At 47.0% G+C, this 13,345-nt stretch overlaps 1 protein-coding gene across 4 annotated transcripts in view; it reads left to right on the forward strand.

Annotated features, from left to right (window-relative positions):
- The window catches only part of garre1 (granule associated Rac and RHOG effector 1), a 210,029-nt gene that overhangs the window by 133,780 nt on the left and 62,904 nt on the right, over window positions 1-13,345 (forward strand). Inside the window, exon 1 of one of the 4 annotated variants that reach the window (XM_072517786.1) lies at window positions 552-571. The exons of the other annotated variants lie outside the window; for them this stretch is intronic. The gene's annotated coding sequence lies outside the window, so the exon portion shown is untranslated. Of the gene's footprint in view, window positions 1-551; window positions 572-13,345 lie in introns of those variants that run through there. 4 annotated transcript variants of the gene reach the window in all.

Genomic DNA, 13,345 nt, shown 5'->3' on the forward strand with positions numbered 1-13,345 from the left:
TTGTTTTAAAGAAAATCAGATACAAAATTAGAAATATGTGGAAACCTAGTTTGGCCTCAGGAGGAAATACGATGCTGAATGCAGAATTGACTTGTTAAATTGTAATGGAAGGAAGGAAGAAAGACGACATTTGTTTCATGACTAAGTCAGTGTATGACCTCAGTGAGGGAGCCCGGCTGCTGGAACAAGGCCTCGTTAGTGCAAGGGGACAATTGAATATTCCTCACTATAGAACCTTGGTCAGCCTTCAGCTTATCCCGGTTCACACATACCCTCAGTGTTTAAGCATTGCTTTATTTAATTTGCAACGCCAAATCCACTTGCCGGTGCTATGATTCTGTTTACAGTCATTTAGAAACCTATATCACTGTGTGCGTCTCAGTCACTGCAGCTGTGCGCATTATTCTGATGTCCCCTCTTGTAGCGTTTCCTTTACAAAGTAATGGTGAAATATTTAACAATTTTAATGCAGGAGAGATGGCTGGAACAGCGTACTAGTTTGAATTTACAATAGGCTCAGTTGTTGATGCTCCACTGATAAAGTGTTTATACCGATACCATCACCTAAGTGGTAAGTTCTGGATATTCACCGTGATGGGGTGAAATCATAGACCCCCTACACTGCAGAAGGAGGCCATTTAGTGTGGATGGGCATGTAGGGGTAGGATGTGCGTGTGAGAGAGAAGGGAGTGTGTGTCTGTGTGTGTGTGTGGTGTGCCTGTGTGTGTGTGCCTGTGTGTGTGTGTGTGGTGTGCCTGTGTGTGTGTGTGGTGTGCCTGTGTGGAGGGTGTGCCTGTGTGGAGGGTGTGTGTGGTGTGCCTGTGTGGAGGGTGTGTGTGTGGTGTGCCTGTGTGGAGGGTGTGTGAGATGTGCCTGTGTGGAGGGTGTGTGTGTGTGGTGTGCCTGTGTGGAGGGTGTGTGGTGTGCCTGTGTGGAGGGTGTGTGTGTGTGGTGTGCCTGTGTGGAGTGTGTGTGTGTGGTGTACCTGTGTGTGTGGGTCTGTGTGGTGTGCCTGTGTGGAGGGTGTGTGGTGTGCCTGTGTGGAGGGTGTGTGGTGTGCCTGTGTGGAGGGTGTGTGTGGTGTGCCTGTGCGGAGGGTGTGCATGTGTGGAGTGTGTGTGTGTGTGGTTTACCTATGTGTGTGGGTCTGTGTGGTGTGCTTGTGTGGAGGGTGTGTGGTGTGCCTGTGTGGAGGGTGTGTGGTGTGCCTGTGTGGAGGGTGTGTGTGGTGTGCCTGTGCGGAGGGTGTGCATGTGTGGTGTGCGTGTGTGGTGTGCCTGTGCGGAGGGTGTGTGTGGTGTGCCTGTGCGGAGGGTGTGGTGTGCCTGTGCGGAGGGTGTGGTGTGCCTGTGCGGAGGGTGTGCGTGTGTGGTGTGCCTGTGCGGAGGGTGTGTGTGTGTGCGGAGTGCCTGTGTGGAGGGTGTGTATGTGGTGTGCCTGTGTGGAGGGTGTGTGTGTGTGTGTGTGTGGTGTGCCTGCGTGGAGGGTGTGTGTGTGTGTGGAGGGTGTGTGTGTGTGGTGTGCCTGTGTGGAGGGTGTGTGGTGTGTGTGTGTGGAGGGTGTGTGTGTGTGGAGGGTGTGTGGTGTGTGTGTGTGGAGGGTGTGCGGTGTGCCTGTGTGGAGGGTGTGTGGTGTGTGCGTGTGTGCGTGTGTGTGTGTGTGTGCCTGTGTGTGTGTGTGCCTGTGTGTGTGTGTGCCTGTGTGCCTGTGTGCGTGTGTGCCTGTGTGCCTGTGTGCCTGTGTGCCTGTGTGCCTGGTGTGCCTGGTGTGCCTGTGTGCCTGGTGTGCCGGGTGTGCCTGGTGTGCCGGGTGTGCCGGGTGTGCCTGTGTGCCGTGCCTGTGCAGAGGGTGTGTGTGCGCGCGCGGAGTGCCTGTGCGGAGGGTGTGTGTGCCTGCGTGGTGGGTGTGTGGTGTGGAGGGTGTGTGTGCCTGCGTGGTGGGTGTGTGGTGTGGAGGGTGTGCGTGTGTGTGGTGTGTGTGTGTGTGTGTGTGTGTGCGTGCCTGTGTGGAGGGTGTGCACGTGTGTGGTGTGCCTGTGTGGAGGGTGTGCACGTGTGTGGTGTGCCTGTGTGGAGGGTGTGTGTGTGGTGTGCCTGTGTGGAGGGTGTGTGTGTGGTGTGCCTGTGTGGAGGGTGTGTGTGTGGTGTGCCTGTGTGGAGGGTGTGTGTGTGTGTGTGGTGTGCCTGTGTGGAGGGTGTGCACGTGTGTGGTGTGCCTGTGTGGAGGGTGTGTGTGTGGTGTGCCTGTGTGGAGGGTGTGTGTGTGGTGTGCCTGTGTGGAGGGTGTGCGTGTGTGTAGTGTGCCTGTGTGGAGGGTGTGCGTGTGTGTGGTGTGCCTGTGTGGAGGGTGTGCGTGTGTGTGTGTGGTGTGTGGGGGCCTGTGTGCCCGTGTGTGTGTGGTGTGCCCGTGTGGAGGGTGTGTGTGTGTGTGTGTGTGTGTGTGTGGTGTGCCCGTGTGGAGGGTGTGTGTGTGTGTGGTGTGCCCGTGTGGAGGGTGTGTGGTGTGCCCGTGTGGAGGGTGTGTGTGTGTGTGGTGTGCCTGTGTGGGTGGTGTGTGGGTGTGGTGTGTGGGTGTAATATTTCCTAATGTGGCTCTTTAAAAAAAAATTCATTAATGCGATGTGGGCATTGCTGACGAGGCCAACATTTATTGCTGGTTGCTGATTGCTCTTTAGAAGGTGGGAGTGTGAACCATTGCAGTCCATGTGGTGTAGGCCACTGCTGTTGCATGGGGGGGGGCTTCCAGGATTTTGACCCGGCGACAGTGAAGGTGCGATGGTGTATTTCCAACTCAGAATGGTGAGTGACTTGGAAGGGAACTTGCAGACACACACTGCGACCACTGTGCATTGGTGGAAGGAGTGAATGTTAGTCGACGGGGCTGCCAATCGAGTTGGTTGCTTTGCCCGAGATGGTGTTGAACTTCTTGCGTGCTGTTGGAGCTGCACTCATTCAAGCAAGTGCGGAGCATTCCCTTGCACCTGACTTGTGCCATGTAAATGGTGGACAGACTTTGGGGAGTCGGAAGGTGAATTACTGGGCGCACGATTCCTAGCCTTTGACGTGCTGTTGCAGTCACAGTATTTATATGGCCAGCCTGGTTTAGTTCCTGGTCCATGGTACCCCCCAGGGTGTTGATAGTGGGGGATTCAATAATGGTAATGTCATTGAATGTCAAGGGACGAGATGGAGATGGCCGTTGCCTGGCACTTGTGTGGCGCAAATGCTACGTATCATTTGTCAGCCCAAGCCTGGACATTGTCCGGGTCTTGCTGTATTTGGACACGGACTGCTTCAGTATCTGAGGAGTCACAAATGGTGCTGAACATTGTGCAATCATCAGCGAACATCCCCACTTTTGACCTTATGATGGAAGGGAGATCATTGATGAAGCAGCTGAAGATGGTTGGGCCTAGGACACGATCCAGAGGTATCCTAATAGTCTTCCTGTGAAACATTTTGGCATGTTTTGCTTCAATGAAGGCACTGTATAAATGAATATTATTGTTAGGTAACTGTCATTGCCACCAGTTGTTCTGTCGGCTGACACTCATTCTGCACTGTTTTCTGATGCCATAGAAGCCACCCCCAATCATATCCCAGGTACTAAGGCAGTGTAACAGAGATTGGCTTCCATGTGGAATGTTGATTTTGCCCACTGTTGCCCAGTGTCTCTGTGCCTGACGGAACCTGTGCCAGCAGGATTCACTATGCACTGTTGCTGACAAATACTCATGATGCAATTTCTTATTTTGCATTTTCTCCTGTGATGGCAAAACAAAGCATAAAATGGGATGAGAGTACTGTTTCAATGAGGATAATAACTTGTGTTTATCTAGCACTTTTAACATCGTAAACTGACCCAAGGAGCAGTGCAGGAGCTTTTCTGGAACAGAATTTGACACCAAGCCATGTGAGATATTTCAGCAGATGACCAGACGTTTGGTCAAGGAGATAGGTTTGGAGGTTACTGTCTGTGCGGAGTCTGCACGTTCTTCCCATGTGTGCATGGGTTTCCTCCGGGTGCTCTGGTTTCCTCCCACAGTCCAACGATGTGCAGGTTAGGTGGATTGGCCATTCTAAATTGCCCTTAGTGTCCAAAAAGGTTAGGTGGGGTTACAGGGGTTGGGTGGAGGTGTGGGCTTGGGTAGGGTGCTCTTTCCAAGGGCCGGTGCAGACTCGAGGCGAATGGCCTCCTTCTGCACTGTAAATTTTATGATTGTAAATGTCTTAAGGAGGAAATGGAGGTGGAGTCATTTAGGGAGCGTATTCCAAATCTTTGGGCCTTCACAGCTGAAGGCACAACAGCTAATGGTGGTAAGAATAAAATTGGCAAAGTGCTTGGTGCATTGAGACCTCGGATGTTTGTAGGGCTGGAGGAAGGTGCAGGTGAGGGAGGGACTTGAAAGCAAGTATGGAAATGCAAGGAAATAGATCAAATGATTGGAACTTTGGTAGAGGCCAAAATTGGTGCTTTGATGATTGAAGCATTCATGTTGGGAAAGCTAGCAAACTGTGTCCCGCCCTGTCTCAGGTTATTTGCTCAGTGATATTTTCTAACCTGAAGCAAGACCGTCAGATTGACAAATTGCAATCTAGGTGAGTAACGCTGAAGATCTTTACAGCCCAGGGACTTTTGTTTATTGACACCTCACAAATATTTACTGACATACTAGATCACAGCCTCACCCAAGGCTGCTTATAAATTGATTGGAACAGCGTTAAACCAGCTGCCAATGAAGCAGGCGCCTGAGAAATGCTGGATTTATTGACCGGATGTTGTAAATGTATAATTTAATTGCTTGACATGTGATTCTGAACTAGTATGTTCTGTCTGGTTTAGTACAGTGTTTAAACACAGGCTCTTGTCACATTTGAGGTCTTGACTCTGCACATATTCATTAACGTTTAATTTGAATTTTTAAAATTTGGGTCACTTGACATTCAAGAACTGGTTGTACTTGTATTTTGTTTTGTAGAAGGGAGGAATAGCAACGCTCTTGAATTTCCTCATTACTATTCACTTTGTCTAATTTTCCTACCCAAACGGAAGCATTTTTGCCATTCTGAAGTGATATATTTTGGTAGACAATGACAGAATGATGCAGTATTAATCAATTCTGGGCCCCACGCTAGAGGAAGGATGTCTGGGCTGCAGAGAAGTTGCAGGAGACATTTACCAGAATGGTTCAAGGAATAGGGGAGTTCAGTTATGTGCAGAGACTAGAGAAGCTGGGATTATTCTCTTCAGAGCAGTGATGATTAAGGTGATGACGAGCTGCCTTCTTGGTTGCTGCAGTCCATGTGGTGTGGGTACACCCACAGTGCTGTTGGGATAGAGTTGCATGGTTTTCTCCCAGCGACAGTGAAAGTATGGTGATATATTTCCAAGTCAGGATGGTGAGTGGAATGTTCAGGTGGTGGGGTTCCCATGTGTCTGCTGCCCTGTCCTTCGAGCTGGTAGTGGTCATGGGATTGGAAGGTGTTGTCTAAGAAGCCTTAGTGAGTTCCTGCAGTGCGTCTTATAGATGGTACACACGGCTGTCACTGTGCATCAATGGTGGAGGGACAGAAGGAGTGGATGTTTGTGGATGGGATAACAATCAAGTGGGCAACTTTGTCCTGGGCGGTGTTGAGCTTCTTGTGTTGTTGGAGCTGCACGTATCTAGGCAAGGGGTGATGGTTAGCTTATCCCTTGTTGGAGATGGTCACTGCCTGGCACTTGCATGGTGTGAATGTCACTTACCACTTGTCAGCCCAAGCTTGCTCATATGGGGAGCCAGTGTGGGCTTGATGGACTGAATGGCCTCCTGTGCTGTGTGACCTTTCTATGATTTGATGAGGAAAGAGCAGATGGAGTGCACCTCAATGGATGACTCTTTCAAGGGACCCCAGGGGCAATGGACCAGATGACCACATCATCTGCTGTATGATTCTGAGATGTCTGTGTTCCACGTGCAGTGGGAGTTCATTGATTCCTTGCTCAAGTAGTGATTCTTTGAGTTTGGATGTTTTGTGCTAGTAGGCTCAGAGACCTTGAATAACATCACATTTCAATAAAAACATCAGAAATAGGAGCTGCTGTGTACTTGGCCCCCAAGCCTGCCCTCCATTCAATGAGATTATGGCTGATCTACATCGACTCCACCTTCTCACACTATCCCATAGCCTTTAATTAGTACCCAAAATAAGAACTGGATAGTGATGGGGAAGCAGACCTCTGGCTGTTTATTTAGTTCCACTCACTTTCATGAAGTTGTATTTTGAAGACAGAATAAAGCCCCCTTACACGCACATAGACACAAAGCAAAATGAAAGTGTGCCTTTCTGAAAGTCATTCGCACCAGCACTTTTCTCTCTCTCCCCGTATTCTCATGCTCTGTCTCTCTATGAACACAGTTCCTATCAGCTGATTGGTAGGAGACTCACGACTGGATGGGAAATCTAAGTTTTTTTTAAAAATGCCTTCATGCATCTGAATTTCTTTGTGGGAAAAGTAATACTTTTCAAAAGACATTTATCAGTGATGTGGCCTTGTGAGCTCAGAGTGACTTATTTCCCTGGGAATGAAACCTTTGTTCGTTAAAGATAGCTGTAGGGAACTTGAGCATTGGGGGAGGGCGGAACAAGAGAGAACAGTGGTGGGAGAAGACTCTACATTGTAACCTGCTGATACAGGATTGATCCCTGGTCCTTGGCATGTGAGGTAGCAGTGCTAACCACTGCGCCCCTGTGCTGCCCTCTGCCAAAAGATATTAAGGGTAATGAAATCAAGGTGAGTGGATGGTGAAACGAAAGAGAAAATGCTGGAAAATCTCAGCAGGTCTGGCAGCATCTGTAGGGAGAGAAAAGAGCTAACGTTTCAAGTCCGATGACTCATTGTCAAAGTGGATGGTGTCTCAGTTGTGGATCAGCTGGTAACATCGCTGCTGAATTGTGGGCTCAATTTCCATTCCTGGACTTGAGCACAACAATCTATGCTGAGATCCTCGTGTATTACTGAGGGAGTACTGCACTGTCTGAGGTGGTCTTTCAGATGACATTTTAAACCAAGGCCTTGCCTGCTCCCTCGGGCGGATGTAAGAAATCGCATGACACTGCTTTGAAAAAAAAGCAGGAGAGTCTCACTCAACATTACGAAAGCAAATTGGTCATTGTCACGTTATTGTTTGTGGGAGCTTGCTGCACGCAAATTGGCTGTTGCATTTGCAGTGTCTTCATTGGCTGTGAAGTGTTTGACACGTCCGATGGTCATGAAAGCCTGTTATACAAAATAAAGTTTGTCCATTCTCCTTGAAGTTACAAGATGAAGCATTACCTTATTGAATTGTGAGGGGCTGAATTCCTTCTATTCCTTTTGAGATTAATAGGAAGCTAAAGTCAGAAAACTGCAGATTACAAGTGGGGTTGGTATATTGCCCGATTAGAATTGTGAATTATCACCCCTGTTGCAAATAAGCATAACTTGTGTTCACCTACAGTGCAAAGGTATCATCCACCCACAAGGACTGAAAAGAAGCTCTAAAAGTTTAGATTGTTGGTGGAGAGAGACAGTTGGAGTTGGATATTTTCCAGTGGGTGTTTGTTCAGTTCGGTGTAACTGGAGCTCACAAACCCAGAGTTTCACATGAGTTTGTCTCAAGTATTTGCTGAAAAGATTATAGTCATGTAGACCAGTGCATAATCAGTCTCCTGTATATACCTCCAAGAGCTGAATTGCAAATGGTTTTAATACTAGTGTAGTTGTCTAGATTCAGATCCTGGTGGGTGAGATTGTTGGAGCAAATTCTGTCCCAGATAAGCCGGCAGGATAGTAATTAAATGCACTATTACATTAACATTCTCACTTATAGCACCTTTCATGTCTGTATCAAAGCACTTCAGCCAATAAAATATTCTCTTTGAACTCTAGTGACTTTGTGGCAAATGTTGACTCAGTGACTTCCAGATGATGAGGTAATGTTATTTTTAATGTTCTCTGTGATGCAGGCAAAGTGTCCTCACTCTTTGTCTGTGACTGCAGAGCCCTGAGCAGCCTAGCTGTCATTTTTGTACCATTCGATACAGACAGGCTTGCATTTAGAGGTGCTTTATCACATCTCTCAAACAGCTAAAAGTGATTCACGTACAACAAACTGGTTTTGAAATGCAGTAACGTTTTACTCTGGTAAAATAGAGCAGCCATTTGAGCATTGCAGAGTCCCACGAGCAGCCATCAGACCAACACAAAGCCAGTTTATTTATTTTTGGTGGGAGGAATGTTGGCTGGGAGACTGATCGTGAATGTCCTCCTACTCTTGGGATAATGCAGTAGGGCCAACAACACCCATTTAAACACAAGAACAGGTTTTTGGGCGCAATGGTTTAACATTTCATCCCAAGAAGGCTGCAACAAGTGCTGTGATGGAGGGTTGGCCAGATTACTTACTGAACCTCTGGAAGAAGAGCTTGAACACACAAACGTCTTAACTTGCAGGTGCCTGTGTTGCCAAGAAAGCTGAACTAATAGTCATGACGATGGACATGATAGCTTGGGCCACTTTTATCAATCCTTTTGGCAGATGCTACAGGTTATAATTATAGAGAACACATGAGGTTAGCTTAGGCTGTGTGCCCTGTGCCTCAAACATGATATTAAACCTGAGAGAGTGCAACTACCAGAAAAGACTCAACAGGCTGGGGCGATTTTCTCCAGAAGAGTGAAGACAGAGATATGAAAGGGGTTGCGAGGTGGTGATTCCATGTGTGGATGTGTCAACTAGAGAAGGTAATTGTAAGATATAGTCGCTAATAAATCCAGTAGAGGATTCAAAAGAAACTGGTGGTGCAAATATGGAACATGCTATTGTAGAGAGTGGTTGAGTTGAATAAAAAAGATACATTGAAGGAGAAGCTAGATAAACAGGTGAAGAGGAAAGGAATGGAAGAATATCTTGACAGGGTGAGATAAAGGTAGTATTAAAGGAGACTTGTGCGGAGCATAAATATCGCACAGCCCAGTTGGGCAGAATGGTCAGTTTCTGAGCTTTTGATGTAATTTTAAGTAACTCTGGGTCTTGATGTACCTCAGGCTTCACTGTAGCTATTACATTCTGTATAAATCTCTCTAGATCTAGAACACAGAACATACAGTGCAGAAGGAAGCCATTCGGCCCATCGAGTCTGCACTGAGCCACTTAAGCCCTCACTTCCACCCTATCCCCGTAACCCAATAACCCCTCCTATCCTTTTTTGGACACTAAGGGCAATTTAGCATGGCCAATCCACCTAACCTGCACGTCTTTGGACTGTGGGAGGAAACCTATGCAGACAAGGGAAGAATGTGTAGACTCCGCACAGACAGTGACCCAACGCACCAGACAGTGACCCAGTGTGGAATCGAACCTGGGACCCTGGAGCTGTGAAGCCACAGTGCTATCCACTTGTGCTGCACCAAAAATGAGTATTAATGCTGTTAACGTTCTGATTTGAGTTCACATTGAACAAAACACTTGATCATAGGTTATGGTGTCCACCAAATATACCATTCTATTGCCTGAATAGAAATGAGGGACTGGCATCTGGGTGGTTTACGATGAAAACAGTCGTAGCATCTGTGTTTTTTGGCATTGTGCCCTGTGACCTTTTACATTCACCTCAAAGGAAGGCGGTTTAACTTCTTATCTGAAGGACGACATGCCTGACATTGTACCGCACTGGAGTGCCAGCCTGGATTCTCTGCCCATGACTCCAAAGTGGACGTTCAGTCTTCTGACTGGGAGTCAAACGCCCACCTGACACTAGGGCCTGAAAATAAGAAACTTTGGAGGGTTGAATGATCACTTTTAATCGCTTTTTTATGAGCCTCAAGCTTTTATAAAGCCATACATGCTCTCATTGTCCAGGTCTTGTACATAGTACATAGTGTAGAAGGAGGCCATTCGGCCCATCGAGTCTGCACCGACCCAGTTACGCCCTCACTTCCACCCCATCCCCACAACCCAATAACTCCTCTTAACCCTTTTGGTCACTAAGGGCAATTTATTATGGCCAATCCACCTAACCTGCATGTCTTTGGACTGTGGGAGGAAACCGGAGCACCCGGAGGAAACCCACGCAGACATGGGGAGAACGTGCAGACTCCGCGCACACAGTGACCCAGCGGGGAATCGAACCTGGGACCCTGGAGCTGTGAAGCAACTGTGCTATCCACTTGTGCTCCTGTGCTGTCCAGTATTGTGTTTTCAATATTGTTTAGATGGAGTCAGAGAGATTTTATAATGCAGAAAGAGGTCTTTCGGCCCATTGTGTCCATGCCAGCCATCAGTCACCGATACATTCAAATCCCATTTTCTAGCACGTGGCCTAGCCTTTGATGCAATGACATTTCCAGGGTTTCCGTTTATACCACTCGTCCATGTAAGATTCCAGATTCCAACCATTCGCTGGGTGAAAATGATTTCCTCACATCCCCTTTAACCCTCCTGTCCCTTATCTTAAATCTATGCCCCCTTTGGTTATTGATCCCTCCGCTAAGGGGAAAAGCTCCTTCTTTTCCATCCTATCTATGTCCCTCATAGTTTTATACACCTCAATCAGATCCCCCCCCCTCAACCTTCTCTGCTCCAAGGAAAACAACTCCAGCCTAACCAGCCTCTCTTGGCAACTGAAACGCTCCAGCCTAGGCAACATCCTGGTGAATCTTCTCTGCAACATGTGTAGTGTAATCACTTCCTTCCTATAGTGTGTTGACCAGAGCTGCGCACAAGTGCTCTAGCTGTGGCCTAACTAGCGTTTTATACAGCTCCATCATAAAATCCCTGTACAGTTTGGCTAACAAAGGCAAGTATTCCATCTGCCTTAACTGCCTTATTTACCTGTCCTGCTGTCTTCAGGGATCTATGGACATGGACTCCAAGGTCCCTCTGATCCTCTGTCCATCCGAAGGTCCTACCATTCATTGTATATTCCCTTGCTTTTTTAGTCCTCCCAAAATGCATTACTTTTTCAGGGTTAAATTGTTCTGTTCATCTGACCAGCTCGTCTGTATCGTCCTGTGGTCTAAGGCCTTTCCTCTCGCTATTTACTGCACCACCAATTTTCGTGTCATCTGCAAACTTACTGATCATACTCCCTACATTCATGCCTGGACCATTAATGTACACCACGAACAGCGAGGGACCCAGAACCGATCCCTGCGGTACACCACTGGACACGGGCTTCCAGTCATAAAAAGCACCTTCAGCCATCACTCTCTGCCTCCTGCCACTAAGCCAAAATGATTGATTGCAGTCCCGCTCCAATGTTCCCTCGTTACTAAATCAACCCTCTCCATAGCAGGAGAACTAGGTTAAGTCTGAGATTAGGCCAGTCTCTTCCTAACCTTGGTCTCACATTTGATCCCAAGAAGGGTTTCCAATCTCATATTCGAGGGAGACCTTGTCAAAAGCCTTACTGTGGTCCATGTAGACTACATCAACTGCACTACACACCTAGTCACCACCTCTCAAAATTCAATCAAATTTGTAAGACCCGATCGCCCTTTGATGAAGCCATGCTGAATATCCTTGATTAACCCTTGGCTCCCCAAGTGGAAATTAATTCTGTCCGTCTGAATTTTTTCTAATAGCTGATGTAAACACTGATGTTAGACTCACTGGCCTATAACTATCTGTTTTTTCCCGACTTCCCTTCTTGAATACTGGGGATGTGTATTACATTCTAAATTGGTCTCAGTCAGAAGGAGCTGGACTAATTGGAAATTGGATAATTGAAAATGCACGGTGCTTTTAATGAGTCTGTTCATTGTCATGTTTTTATAACAACCAGTTTTTTAAAAGCCATACATTTCACAACAACAATTCCAATCTGCTGTGTGTTTTGTTTCTCAGAGGGCAAGCTCTATCTATAATTCTTACAGCAAAGCAGCTGCTAAGAATGTGGAATCTGGTTGTCTGAGTGAAAAGGCTAGTGGTCAGAGCTGAAACACCAACAGTAGCATTTCCCTTCCAGGCATCTCCCTCCCTCTCAGATACTTCCCTGAGGAAACAGCTGCTTGTGATATAGGAAGTCTGCAAAATCGGATTGAATGGGCTGAGGGTTCCAGGTCAACTGGACAGTGGGTTATGAACAGAGAATTGAAGAGATTTAAGTTACAAATCCTTCAAGGCAGGGGATAAATCCTCTCTGTTGCTATCCCCCTTTAGCAGCAATATCTATTTCAGTAACAATCTGTAAGAAGGGTCTGCAGAGAAACAGGAACGTTGTTCCAACAGAAACCATGACTATGGGGTGACCGTGATCAAGGTCTGAGATTGATGACGTTGAACAACTGTTTCCACTAAAGCTAATGGCCCAGACTCTAGACCGAGTGACTGCTGACCACCTGAGCCTCCGTTTCTGCTGGAATTTAAGTTGTGGGTTGGTTATTTGCTTGGTGTATGAGCTTTCTCTGAAATATCCCACTGGCATATTTTGCGTAAAGTTGCATCAAATTTACAACACGGGCCGTTTAGCGCAGTCGGTCTATGCCCGTGTTTGTTACTCCCCACCATTACTTCTCACCCAACCTCATCTCATCCTAACAGCATATCCTTCTCCTCCATCCATCATGTTTATTTAATTTCCCCATGGGTGTATCAATACTATTCATCACAACTGGTTGACTCTTAAATGCCCGCAGAGATGCGCAATAAATGCTGGTCAAGTCAGCGACGCCCACATTCCATCAACGAATAAAAAGAAAACTGCCCCTTGTGGTAGCAAATTCTAAGTTGTAGCCACATGTTGTATTCTGTGTTGGGTTATTAGTGGCTATCTTCCATTTATGCCCCTAGTTTATATCCTTTAACATTCATAACGATCAATGCCAAAAATGCAGTCTGTTCAAAGAAATTGAAAAGTGTCTCGCTTTATTTATTTTCTCTTAATGATTTGCATGAACTTTGCAGTCTATTGCTTTTGAAGGGTAACACTGGAGAGTTCCTGCAATGCAGCCATATGTGGGATCTTGCTGTTTAGGAAATCCTAAGTGCTTACCTACATAACAGTTATGGAATTCTAATAATAATAATCTTTATTAGTGTCACAAGTAGGCTTACGTTAACACTGCAATGAAGTTACTGTGAAAATCCCCTAGTCGCCACATTCTGACGCCTGTTCAGGTACACGGAGGAGAATTCAGAATGTCCAATTCACCTAACAGTACATCTTTCGTGCCTTGTGGGAGGAAACCGGAGCACCTGGAGGAAACCCAAGCAGACACGGAGAGAACGTGCAGACTCCACACAGACAGTGACCGAAGCCGGGAATCGAACCTGGGACCCTGGCGCTGTGAAGCAACCGTGCTAACCATTGTGCTACCGTGA

The sequence above is a fragment of the Scyliorhinus torazame genome, chromosome 10 (assembly GCF_047496885.1).
Source record: "Scyliorhinus torazame isolate Kashiwa2021f chromosome 10, sScyTor2.1, whole genome shotgun sequence".
NCBI classification, from domain to species: Eukaryota; Metazoa; Chordata; class Chondrichthyes; order Carcharhiniformes; family Scyliorhinidae; genus Scyliorhinus; species Scyliorhinus torazame.